Consider the following 10,739-nt stretch of genomic DNA (forward strand, 5'->3'; position numbering starts at 1 on the left):
TGTCTGGGGCTACCCAGTTGGATCCACCTCTCATCACAGTCTCACATGAGACAGCAGGTGGGAGTGATCCACTGCCCCAGAGGAGCCAGTAGTATGGGGAGGGAAGAAACGGTGGCCTTGGGAACCAGGGGGTTGGGCGACAGGGCCACAAGCCTAGGGGTGCTGGCAGCCACCAAGGGCCTGGAGACGGAGGGTGCTGCTGACAGCTTGGCTGTGGCCCAAGGTGGGTCTCTGGGCTCTGGAAAAACGTAAGGGAAGAACTTCTGTTGTTTTCAGCCCCCAGCTTTGTGCAGTTTGTTACAGAAGCCCTAGGGAACTGATTTCCGAAAAGAGGCGGGAATCTTGTGGGACTGCATTGCATCTACACAACACGATGGGAGGAGCTGCGTCTGCAGAGCAGCGTGTCTGTCTGTTCCTCCCCTGCTGCTTCCTGCTAGCTCGCAGTGTGATTTTTACCTTCGAGAGCCGAGCGAGGCCCAGGGCGGCTCCATGTTCCTGTCCTGTGTCCTGATGCATCCCCTGTGTGGGAAGTGTTTGCCCGTGGAGACACAGGCAGAAGGAGCTGACCAGGTATGGAGGCGCAGGCCTGTCATCCTAGCACTTGGGAGACTGAGGCAGGAGGACTCATAGTGGGCGACATAGTGAGCTTATGGCCAGCCTGAACTGCACAGAGACCTTGTCTCAACCTCCCCCGCAAAAAACAGAGGGAGCCAAGACAATGCCAGTTATGCTGCACTTTCGGGGGCCTCGCGGCACTTGCGGGGTGTGGGAGGGCGGTCCTATCTGAGGCTCCTTGCATACTTCCTGTTTAGAACCAGGACACCATCTGACAGTACTGATGCCCAAGTACACTTGCAGAGCTTCCCTTGAAGTTGGCACAGCCTGGCACTGGGCACTGTGTGTTTGGAGGCTGCTCAGGGTACCCTGAGTACAAAGCTGGGACTGAGGACCAGAGCACTCAGAAGAGATGGAATCCTGTGACTACAGGATCAGAGGGAGAGGAAAATTAGAGCCTTTTTATAAGAATGAGAAAGCTCTGAGTGTGTGCATGGGTATGTATGTGTGCACATGTGTGTACACGTGTGTGTGTGTGTGTATGTGTATGTGGTGAGGGGGTAACACACAGCAGGAGGGAAAGTGGAGGAGCCCAGACCCCAGGAAGTACCACCTCAGCAGGCTCCAGGCGTGTGAGACCAGGAGCGGTGGCCTTGCTTGCAGTGGGTGACCACGTGGAGGCCAGAGTGGAGTCGGGATTCAGGGCATGGAGCCTGGGATTCTGCAGCGGCCTGCGCTTGCCCAGAACGGAAACTGGATGTGGAGGGAGCAGAAGGTTAGTGAGCAATTCTGGTTTCTAGAGGACACAGAGGAAACCACCAGCCTCCCGAGCGCTTCTCCTGCTCCTTCCTTTCCTCTACGCACTCACAATGATAGAGCTGTTTTGTGTGTGTATGGACACATGGGTACATGCGGAATGTGTGCTTGCACAAGTGTGTTACATGTACAAAGGGGATGTGTCACTGAAGAGAGACATGGCAGCTGGACAGCGGCAGGGCATTCACCACCAGGAATGGGTGACGGAGGTGATGCGGGGACTCCTCAGCACCACGTGTAACCTGAGGATCAAGGCAGGGCAGATTGGAGCCCACATGCAGTCTTCTCCCTGTCCCCTTCCAGGAGGACACCGAAGCCAGGAGAGGGGTCCCCTGCCTAGCATCTGTGAGCTGAGGCATTGCTGTGTCTGGGATGCACTGGGCTGAAGTCCTCCGCCAGCCCCGTGTGGGCTGGATGCTCTGAGCCCACCTCCCCTCGGGCACAGGATGGGGCTGGAACCCAGCTGCCCTTGTGCTGGTGACAGAGGGTGATGGGAGTGTGCTGGGACTGGGCTGGGAGTGCAGGAGGAAGAGGCCCCATGCAGCCCTGGGAACAGGCAGGGACCCTGGGCAGGGACTCAGGGGTGACCTGTGGCCCTGACCCACGCGTGGTCTGCCCCAACCTCAGGAGCTTCCAGCGGTGGGAAAGTATGATGTGATTTTCTTTAAGAAAAAGAAATTTCAAGATAGCACCTAAAAAGGAGGATGTCCTCTTTGTCTTTCCAAGTGAAATTTTAGAAAACCTTAAGAATAAAGCTAATGAAAATATCGCCATTTGTGGGATACGGCTGAAGTGGTACACAGAGTAAAATTCTCTCCTCAAATATGATAAACAAGTGATAGTGAAAATGAATGAGCAAGCCTCTAATTCAGTAAGTTAGGAAAAAACCACACAGTACACCTAAGAAAAAAGAGGAACAAATACTATAAAAGAAGAGGAATAATGAGGTGCCAAATAGAAAATGATAAAATAAATTTTATTTATCTATGTCCAGAGTCTTTGACAAAGCCGACAAGAGAGATAAAACATTCTTGATTCAGTTCAGGAAAAATGGAGGAATGCAAAATTACACAAGATAGAGGGTGTTAAAGGGAAATCAGACCAGACATGAAGGAAATTACAGGAACACAAGGGCTTCTTAAATATATCTGCACGTTGAGACGAAATGGTAACATGCTAGGAAAATGTGCTTTACTGAAGTTAAGTTGAGGAAGCATAGAACATCTGAATAAACCAAGAAGCATGAGGGAAAAGGGAAAGCTTACCGAAGGCCTGTCCCCCTGTAACACTGGCAGCGAGCCGGTGCTTTGGTTGAGAAAAGATGAGGGGTAGACCATTGTTAGGCTGAACCTGTTGGCTGCTGGTTGCATTTGGGAACTTGCTTCAGTGATAACAGAAGGGAAACTGAGGCAAAAGCACGCTTCCTTGGGTAGGGCTTGGTGGGGCTTTGGAAGCCAAGGAAGCTGGAAGGACCTCTGCTTGCCTGCTGAATGAAGATGCCCTTCTCAGGGGTGTACTGCACAGATACCCCAGGAGCCTGTTAGGGTGTCCACACTGTGACTGAGAGCCATTGCGTGGGCAGTGCTGGCCTTCTGCATGATGGACATGAAGCTCTCCACACGTTCTGGGAGCCCTCAGCTGCCTCCCCGAGAGGGAAGAGTGGTGGTGGCACTGTGGTCAGTCTGGGTGTCCGCTGTGATCAGGGAGTGTCCCTGCGTGGCGGCTGGAGTCAAGGACAGACAGCTGATTGCTCCCCACCCTGGGCTCCCCCACCCCACTCCAGGCCACTCGGGGCAGCAGCAGGCATCTGGGAGGCTCCTCTGAGCCAGGGTGCTCGGGGCATGAGAGAGCATGTCTGTGACTGCGGGGAGGGATGCTGGACACCCTCCCTGTTCAGAAGAGAAACTAACACACTTGCCCTTGAGACAGGAGGATGGTGACGCGCATGTAGTCTCTCTCCTGTGACTTCGGTTCATTGAATGCAAAATCCTTCTCAGGACAAAGTTGGGACAGTGTGGTAATGCTGGCTGTACTGTGGCAGATGCCACTGGGGCCACCACCCTCAGTGCACACCCTTCCTACCACCCATGCCCCTGAGGTGGCCTGTGTGACCTTCAGATGCACGCTTCCCTCTGGCCCCTCTCTCAGTAAAGACCCAGGGCCCACAGAGGGTGAGGGCTGGGGTTGGGGTTAGCATTAAGGACTTCGAGTCAGATCCGGGGTACGCGCTTGGAGTGGGTAGGGCCAGAGTGTAGTGGTTGTGGTGAGGGTTAGGCTGAGCACCTCAGAGCCCTGGTGGAGTAGCCCAGACACATCAGGATGAGTGCTGCTGTTGTGTCTGCTCAGTGCTGTTCCATGGATGTGTGACACAAGCGTGGTATATGATTTCAAACCTTCTAGTGGTGACGTTAAAAACATTTACGTGAAACAAATTTTAATAACTAACCTTAAAATACATAACATCTGATAAAGGTGTGGCCATGTAAGTTATTCGGCCTGCCTCCCACGGTCAGTTTATGCTGCTGTCGCGTGAAATTGGTGTAGAGCTTGCACTCCTGTCACACCTGCCGCGTGTCCAGTGCACTCTGGCCTCCAGGCTGGTGGCTGTGACCCCACGTGACCTCTCCATAGCTCCCCACCTGCGCAGGGTGCCTCACCCCCTGTCTTCTCATCTGCTGAGTGAAGAGGCTCCACCCCACAGCTCCCCTGAGGACAGGGCTGTGACGAGGGTTCACGCACGCACGTCTTCTGCCCCGCCAGGGCTCCGGCCCGAGCCCAGCACGGTCCCAACCCTGATGCAGAGGGACGTAACCCTGCTCTACATGGAGACACAACCCTAGGGACCCAGCCCGGAGGCCCGCATGTCGCCTGCTGCCACCTCACTCTTGCCAGCTGAGGCCCCAGAACTAAGCACTCGCTGCCAGGACAGGGGCTCTGGGTGCCGCCTGGCGCCCAGGGGACCCTGGTTGTTGTCACCACCTGTCACCAACGCTTGGCTGTCAGTGCTTCCTCCTCCTTCCGAAGGCCAGGGCGGGCAGTGGGTGTCTGCAGATGAGTGCATTTGTGCTTTATGAATTCATGCTTTATTTTTCATTTAAATTTCATGTTATATGTTTTCTACTAAATATTTTTATTTACATTTGTTTCTTTTTTCCTTAAGATACTAATCCACAGCTAACGAGAGTTACATAATTTATTTCTTTCCTTTCTGTCTTTCTTCCTCTTCTCCTCCTTTTTCTCTATTGCTCCCTCTTTCTGTCTCTGTCTCTCTGTCTCCCTCCCTCCCTCAGTATCATCTCACCCTTGGCCGATGTCTCATGGTGCTGGAACCGTGGTGCAGGGTTTCCAAGCTCGGCCTGCTCACTGTCACAAGTGTGAGCCCTCACCCTCCTCCTCAGAGACATGTGGCGGGGTCAGATGTGACAACACAAACTCAAAGTAAAGCACCTAAAATGGGCACAGTGGTACACGCCAGTAGTCCTAATGCTCTGGGAGGGAGGCTGCGGCAGGAGAACCGCAAGTTGGAGTGCATCCTGGACAACGGAGTGACTCAACAAGACCCCGGATCAAAACAAAAAAATTTAAAAAGGCTGGAGGTGTAGCCCAGTGCAAGTCCCCTGGGTTCAGGACCACACCCACATGCACACACGTGTGCATGTATGCACACACACGCACACACCACGTAAAGAACCTCAAGGCTTCTGAATGGCTCTGACCACACAGTTTGAAAGAAACTCATCACCAGATCTTTAATTTGCAAACCTTCTGTTTCCGACCTGATTCGTCTGAGGACACCACTGAGCTGGCGACTGGTGTCTGGTTTCATTGTCTGGAGGGGGCATGCACTGCGCGTCTGCCTGTGGTGCCCCCCAGGAGGTGGCACCTGAGAGAGGAGACACAGGCCTAGTCCCTCAGTGCTTAACTAAGACTCCACGCTCCACGGGTTCTCGTGTCTCTGTGCAGCACCCGCTTCATGTCCGGGGGAAGAGGGCGGCCAGGAGAGCCTTAAGGTAGACTGCCCAGCGTCAGCCAAGACAGCGTCTGCAGGAACACCGACTGCTGGGGGGAAAGGGGGCACTCACAACGAGAGCCACATCCAGCCCCGCTCAGCACCACCCCAGGTGATGGACATGCCACCCAGACTTAGAAATCGGTGCTGCCACGTTGCTTAAACCCATGCCAGGTGTGTGGGACTTGCCCCAGCCTCCAGACGACAAGTAAAACCCACAGTTTCCAACCTCAGGCGACTTATTTAGATGCATGTAAGAAACCACTTTAACATCCATTTATGAAATCATATCATGAAATAATCTAATGATAGTGGATGCTTATTTTATTTTACCACATAAAATCCTTCATATTTTCTTCTAATCGACAAGAATAATATTCTAGCTTCAGGACTAAGTGCTTTCCTTTTTAGCAAATACCTTTCCTTCATTAAATGCATATTTAAAAGTTAGATCATGTTACATCTCATTAAGAGATACATTTCCGATTATACTTAAGACTTTATGCTTAAAAGTTACCAAAAATTGGTAGCATTATTACGTGGTTTTAATCAGTTCATATAGTTTAATCCAGAAGAAATGTTTTCAAGCAAGGAGAACCTTGAGTCATAAGAATAAGGCACATTTTGCCCGAGGACTTAGCTCTGTGGTATAAGTGCCTGCCTGGTAAGTGTGAGCTCATGAGTTCAAACCCTGGTGCCCCTCCCCCCAAAAAAATAATAAGGCACATTTTAATCCATTAAACCATATATTTAATATATTTTGGTGTATGATAAGTGATCAATAAAATACTTTCCAATTTTAAAAGTCTATTAAATTATATGAGATAGTTGTGGAGGGAATAGAAAAGAAACATGAATTCAAGGAAAGATGTAAAATTTCTCCATATTAAAACAGTGTATTCATGTATTTTAAATCAGATAGTGATGGGCATGAAATTATTATAAGCTCCAAATTCTTTTTAATATTTTATTGAAGACTGATAGTTTCATGTTTAACTGTCAATATTTACAGTGAAATGAAAATTACATTCTTTACAATCACTTATGATGAAATTATTTAGCAGTGAATTTAAGATGGGATGGTGTTGTGCCTTGTTTTTCAAAATTCTTTCCTTCTTTATTTCTTTTTTTGTTTCTTTCTTTCTTGTTTTGAGACAGGGTCTTACTAAGTAGTTCAAATTGGCTTGAACTTGTAGCAATCCTCCTGCCTCAGCCTCCCAAGTGCCAGGATTACAGGTGTACGTCACCACACTTGGCTCACAACTTTTTTTTGTGGTGGTACTGAGACTTGAACTCAGGGCCTTGTGCATGCTAGGCAAGCACTCTACCACTGAGCTGCATTCCAGCCTTCTCAAGATTCTTTTTTTTTTTTTGAGATGTGCAGACAAGCAAAAATTTAGACTCTCAGTCACGTGGAGAGACACAAAGTCAAGGTGGGAGGTGCTGTTTCCCCCTTGTCTTAGTCACTTTCTTGTCACTGAGACATAACACTCAGTACCCACAAGGTAAAGGAGGAGAGGTCTACTTTGGCTCACAGGTTGAGAAGTTTCATTCTGTAGTCAGCTGGTTCCAAGGCAGGGCGGCAAGGCAGAATGGAGCTGCCCACGGCAAGGTTGCAGGAAGCAGAGAGGGACGGAGGGAGGAAGCAGGAGTTGGCTCCTTCCAGACTGACCTCGTGACAGTGTGTTCCCGCTAGTGTCACCTTCCGCCCTCACATTTCGCGATAACACACCAGTGCGTTAATCCAGTCACCTCCCAATTACCCACCTGTGAGCTCATGAGGCTCTAGGGGGACACCTGGATGTAAACCTGAGCACCCCTCCTGTCCACCCAGCCCCCTCCCTCTCGGTGACCAGTTCTTTGCCGTGACTCTGAGTGTCTGAAGCACAAGAGTTGCTCTGCTTTTCCCGTCAACTGCTGCACAGTAGTAACAGTGACAACAAATAGCTCGCCATTAGCAATGACCAAGGTTATCCCACCACAAATGGGGAGCAGCTGCCATGGTGAGGGCCTGCCTAGCCTGGGTTCCATCCGCTGCACTGAGGGCAGACAAACTTTGGGCACTCCAGGCCATCATTCAGGACCTGTACCCCAGGCCAGGAGTTGGGGCTGGTGGGCAGCTCCCGCCCTGAGCCTGGGCACCATGGGTCTGCAGCCCTGGGACGCCCATCACCTCTCAGCCTCCTGGGAGACCGGAGACTGCATCACAGTGGCAGCTGGGTGGGTTTCTAAGTTGGAAAAGCATGCCCAGCACCAGCTCCATCCTTTCTACACCCACAACCAGAATGGTGTCGCAGGCTGGCCCAAGTCCCAGGCTGGCCAGAAAGTCACTCCGCAAGCGGTGAGACACAGGCGAAGGGGAGAGTCAGGCTGCTGTGGCAGTGGATCTGTCATAAGCAGCAGCGGTGACGCTGGTGCTCGAAGAGTGCAGTGCTATGATTAGACACTAAGCGGTGACAGTGTCTGCTCCTCTGAGGGCAGAGCTCTGCCCAGGGCATCCTGTGTGCCAGGCAGCTGCTGGCTGAGTCTTTCAAACCTGTGGCCTGGGCTCTACTACCCAGGGCCAGCAGGTGCTGCCCAGCTGAGGGGTTGCAACAGGTGGGGACCCAGTGGGCTCCGCCTCCAGGGTGTGGCCTGGCTGGCGGGTGGCTGGGTTCCTGCCCTGGCAGCCTGTGCACCTGGAGTGTCCTCCCTGCTGGCAGGTGGCTTGTCCCCAGGCCTTGTCCCCAGGGCTCTTCTGGACTGAGTATCTGTGAGGCCATGCAGCAGAACCCAGACCACACAGGCCTTGTGCCTCCTGCTTCTCTGACAAATAAGAGCTCTGCTTTGCAAAGAACTGGGTCATTATTCTAAACCAGACACTCCTGGCTTCGCTTGAGGGACATGAATGTCCCATTTCCTGCCCTGTTCATCCAGCTCAAAGCTTCCATTGCCCCTGGACTCATCCCACTGATCATCACTCAAGGGTCCAAGCGGTCAGGAAGGAGCCAGATAAAGACAGGAAAAGACGGGTGTGGGTTGGAGAAGCAGGGCCTTCGGGGCACGTCTTCCCCAGGGCCTTCCGGGGCACCCCTTCTTGTTCAGGGCTGGGGCCTGCTCAGGGGAAGGCCACGTCCTCATGGCCATCATCAGTTCGCCCCTTAGGCTCCCTCCCTTCTCTCCTGGGAAGGTACAGGAAGAAGCTCCCCCTAGGCGGAAAGGAGAGGCCCCGAAAAACATGTGTGAAGACCCCTCATTTTGGGGTCTCAAAGAAAGCAGGGGCTGGTGACCTGTGACACAGGCATGACGGGAGCCCTGCAGTTCCTTCTGTGGGTATGTGCTATATTTGAGACTTCGAGGCTCTCAGCCTCTCCCCGGTCTCACAGGCCCTGGCCCCTGTGACATCCATGTGAACTTAGCAAAGGGCACTCTGAGATGGAGGGGTCCTGAGACTTCTAGTTCTCCCAAAGCAGATGGGAAGACAGGGGAGGTGATCCTAGGAAACCCCAGAGGTGACCGGAAGTGGCTCCAGGAAGGAGCCAATCAAAAGTGCATGTTGGCCACTGGCCCCAGGGGTACTGGAGACTGATCCCTCAGGAATCCTGTGAGCCCCTGAAGGGCATGTTGGAGTCACCTGCTGGGAACCCACAAGACACCCCAGCTCAGCCTAGCCTGCCACAGCCATGCCCGCACAGGCCTGTGGTGTGAGCATCTCACAGAGTTCAGAGTTCAGAGTGGATGGGTGGGTGTCCTCTTATACTAGGGGAAGTTGAAAAATGTTTTGTCAAACTGTCCTTCATCCGGACCACCCACGTCCCACTTGTGTCTGCATCATCCAGCAGATACTGACTGTGGCCCCTCTGGGCATGGCTGGCTCCCAGCTCTGGGGGGGCTTTAGGCAGAGATGGGGAACGCTGGAGGGAATGGACGTGATAAGAAGTAAGCCATGTGGGCAGTGTCCTGGTTGGGGTGTGGGAGCATCAGGGCCCATGGGAATGGGAGAGTCCATCTGATTGGGAGGTTGTGTCCCAGCCACACAGGTCCTCTGTCCCATAACCTCTTTTGGGCTCATTTCTTGAGGTTCTGGGGCTCGCAGCTCTACATAGACTCCTGGGACCGGACCGGATTGGCCCCTTCCTCTGCCAACCTGGGCCCACCATCCTCCCACCGTGGTCAGGTCCTCCCTCACTCACCATTTCCAGGCATGGGCTTATCTGAACCCTTTAAAATTTTCATTGTTGCCTGACTTTTGCCACAGTACTCGTTACACTGTTCTGTTTCTGTTTGTTTTGGAGACAGAGGTCCCACTATATAGTCTCTAGTAGTATCTAGCATGTCTATATTTTTGCACATGATTTAGATTTTTTGTCCTTGAGAATGTATATTTTTACAGCGAGAGGTTTAACTCCACGACAGAGGCCTTGCCCAACTTTTGCAAGACCTTGAGTTTGAGCCCTGGCACCTGCAAAAGAAAAATTAAGTAAAGCTATGCAAAATACACACAATTCTTTAATTGTATCAAAGATGAAAAAAAAAATCTTATTAACACTGTAGTGACAAGATCCCAAGTAAACCACATGAATCAGGGAGCAGCTTGCAGAAATCCTAGACTTAATTTTCAAAAAGATTCCAGTGCATTAAATTCACTCCAAATAAACAGTTGTAGGCTGTCTGTCACCCGTTGGCCACTGTATTTCCAAGCAGAAGGGCGTGGCGTCCCTTTCCCGCTAGTCCTTGCAAGCCCAGTGGCTAGAGACACCACGAGGAAACTGTGCCCGGGGAAACATGGTAGAAATGCACTCTGAGGAGGGGAGACTTCCACTAAAACAGAGCTGACTCCACAGTGTGAGAGGCCTGGCTTCCTGCCATCTGAGATTGCAGTGGAACACATGTGCACTCAGGGAAATGAGGGAGGCAGCCTGTGGGACAGGGCTGGGTCTGTATGGAAGGGCATTGCTTTCCTCTGGGCTATCCACACTCATGTGCATACACAAACATTCCCCACACTCACCCCAAGTTCAGCTACCTAGGTTGCCATGGCAACCTTTATAGCCAAGTTCCCAGCAGAATGACTTTCTCCAGACTTCACCATGTTGCCCTGCACTACACCCACCAAGCTGGGCTGACTTGGACCAAAGAGCAGAGCAGGGCCAGAGGGAGGGTGATGGGTAGGGTCAGTGGAGGAAGGCTGCAGATAATTTCAGAGAGGATGAAATTGCCCTGGAGCCCCTCTGGACACTGCACAGGATGTGGCTATCAAGAAGAGCCTGGCTCTGGTGCCCAACTGCTGGCTGTACATAGGTGCTGTCTGGAAAGCCTTTGCTTCCTCCTCCCCAAACCCAACCTGACCTAACCCAACACAACACCACACAATACAATC

General features: G+C 51.9%; 1 long non-coding RNA gene across 1 annotated transcript; it reads left to right on the forward strand.

The window, feature by feature from the left end:
• The first annotated feature begins 413 nt into the window (after nt 1-413).
• LOC134478612 (uncharacterized) lies at nt 414-5,830 on the forward strand. The gene is made up of 2 exons (XR_010051364.1): nt 414-570; nt 4,662-5,830. It is a non-coding gene; the product is annotated as an uncharacterized LOC134478612 (long non-coding RNA).
• Nucleotides 5,831-10,739: the final 4,909 nt, after the last annotated feature.

Source organism: Cavia porcellus, unplaced genomic scaffold (genome assembly GCF_034190915.1).
Source record: "Cavia porcellus strain 051 isolate PalLab524CR breed Dunkin Hartley unplaced genomic scaffold, mCavPor4.1 scaffold_14, whole genome shotgun sequence".
Lineage (NCBI taxonomy): Eukaryota > Metazoa > Chordata > Mammalia > Rodentia > Caviidae > Cavia > Cavia porcellus.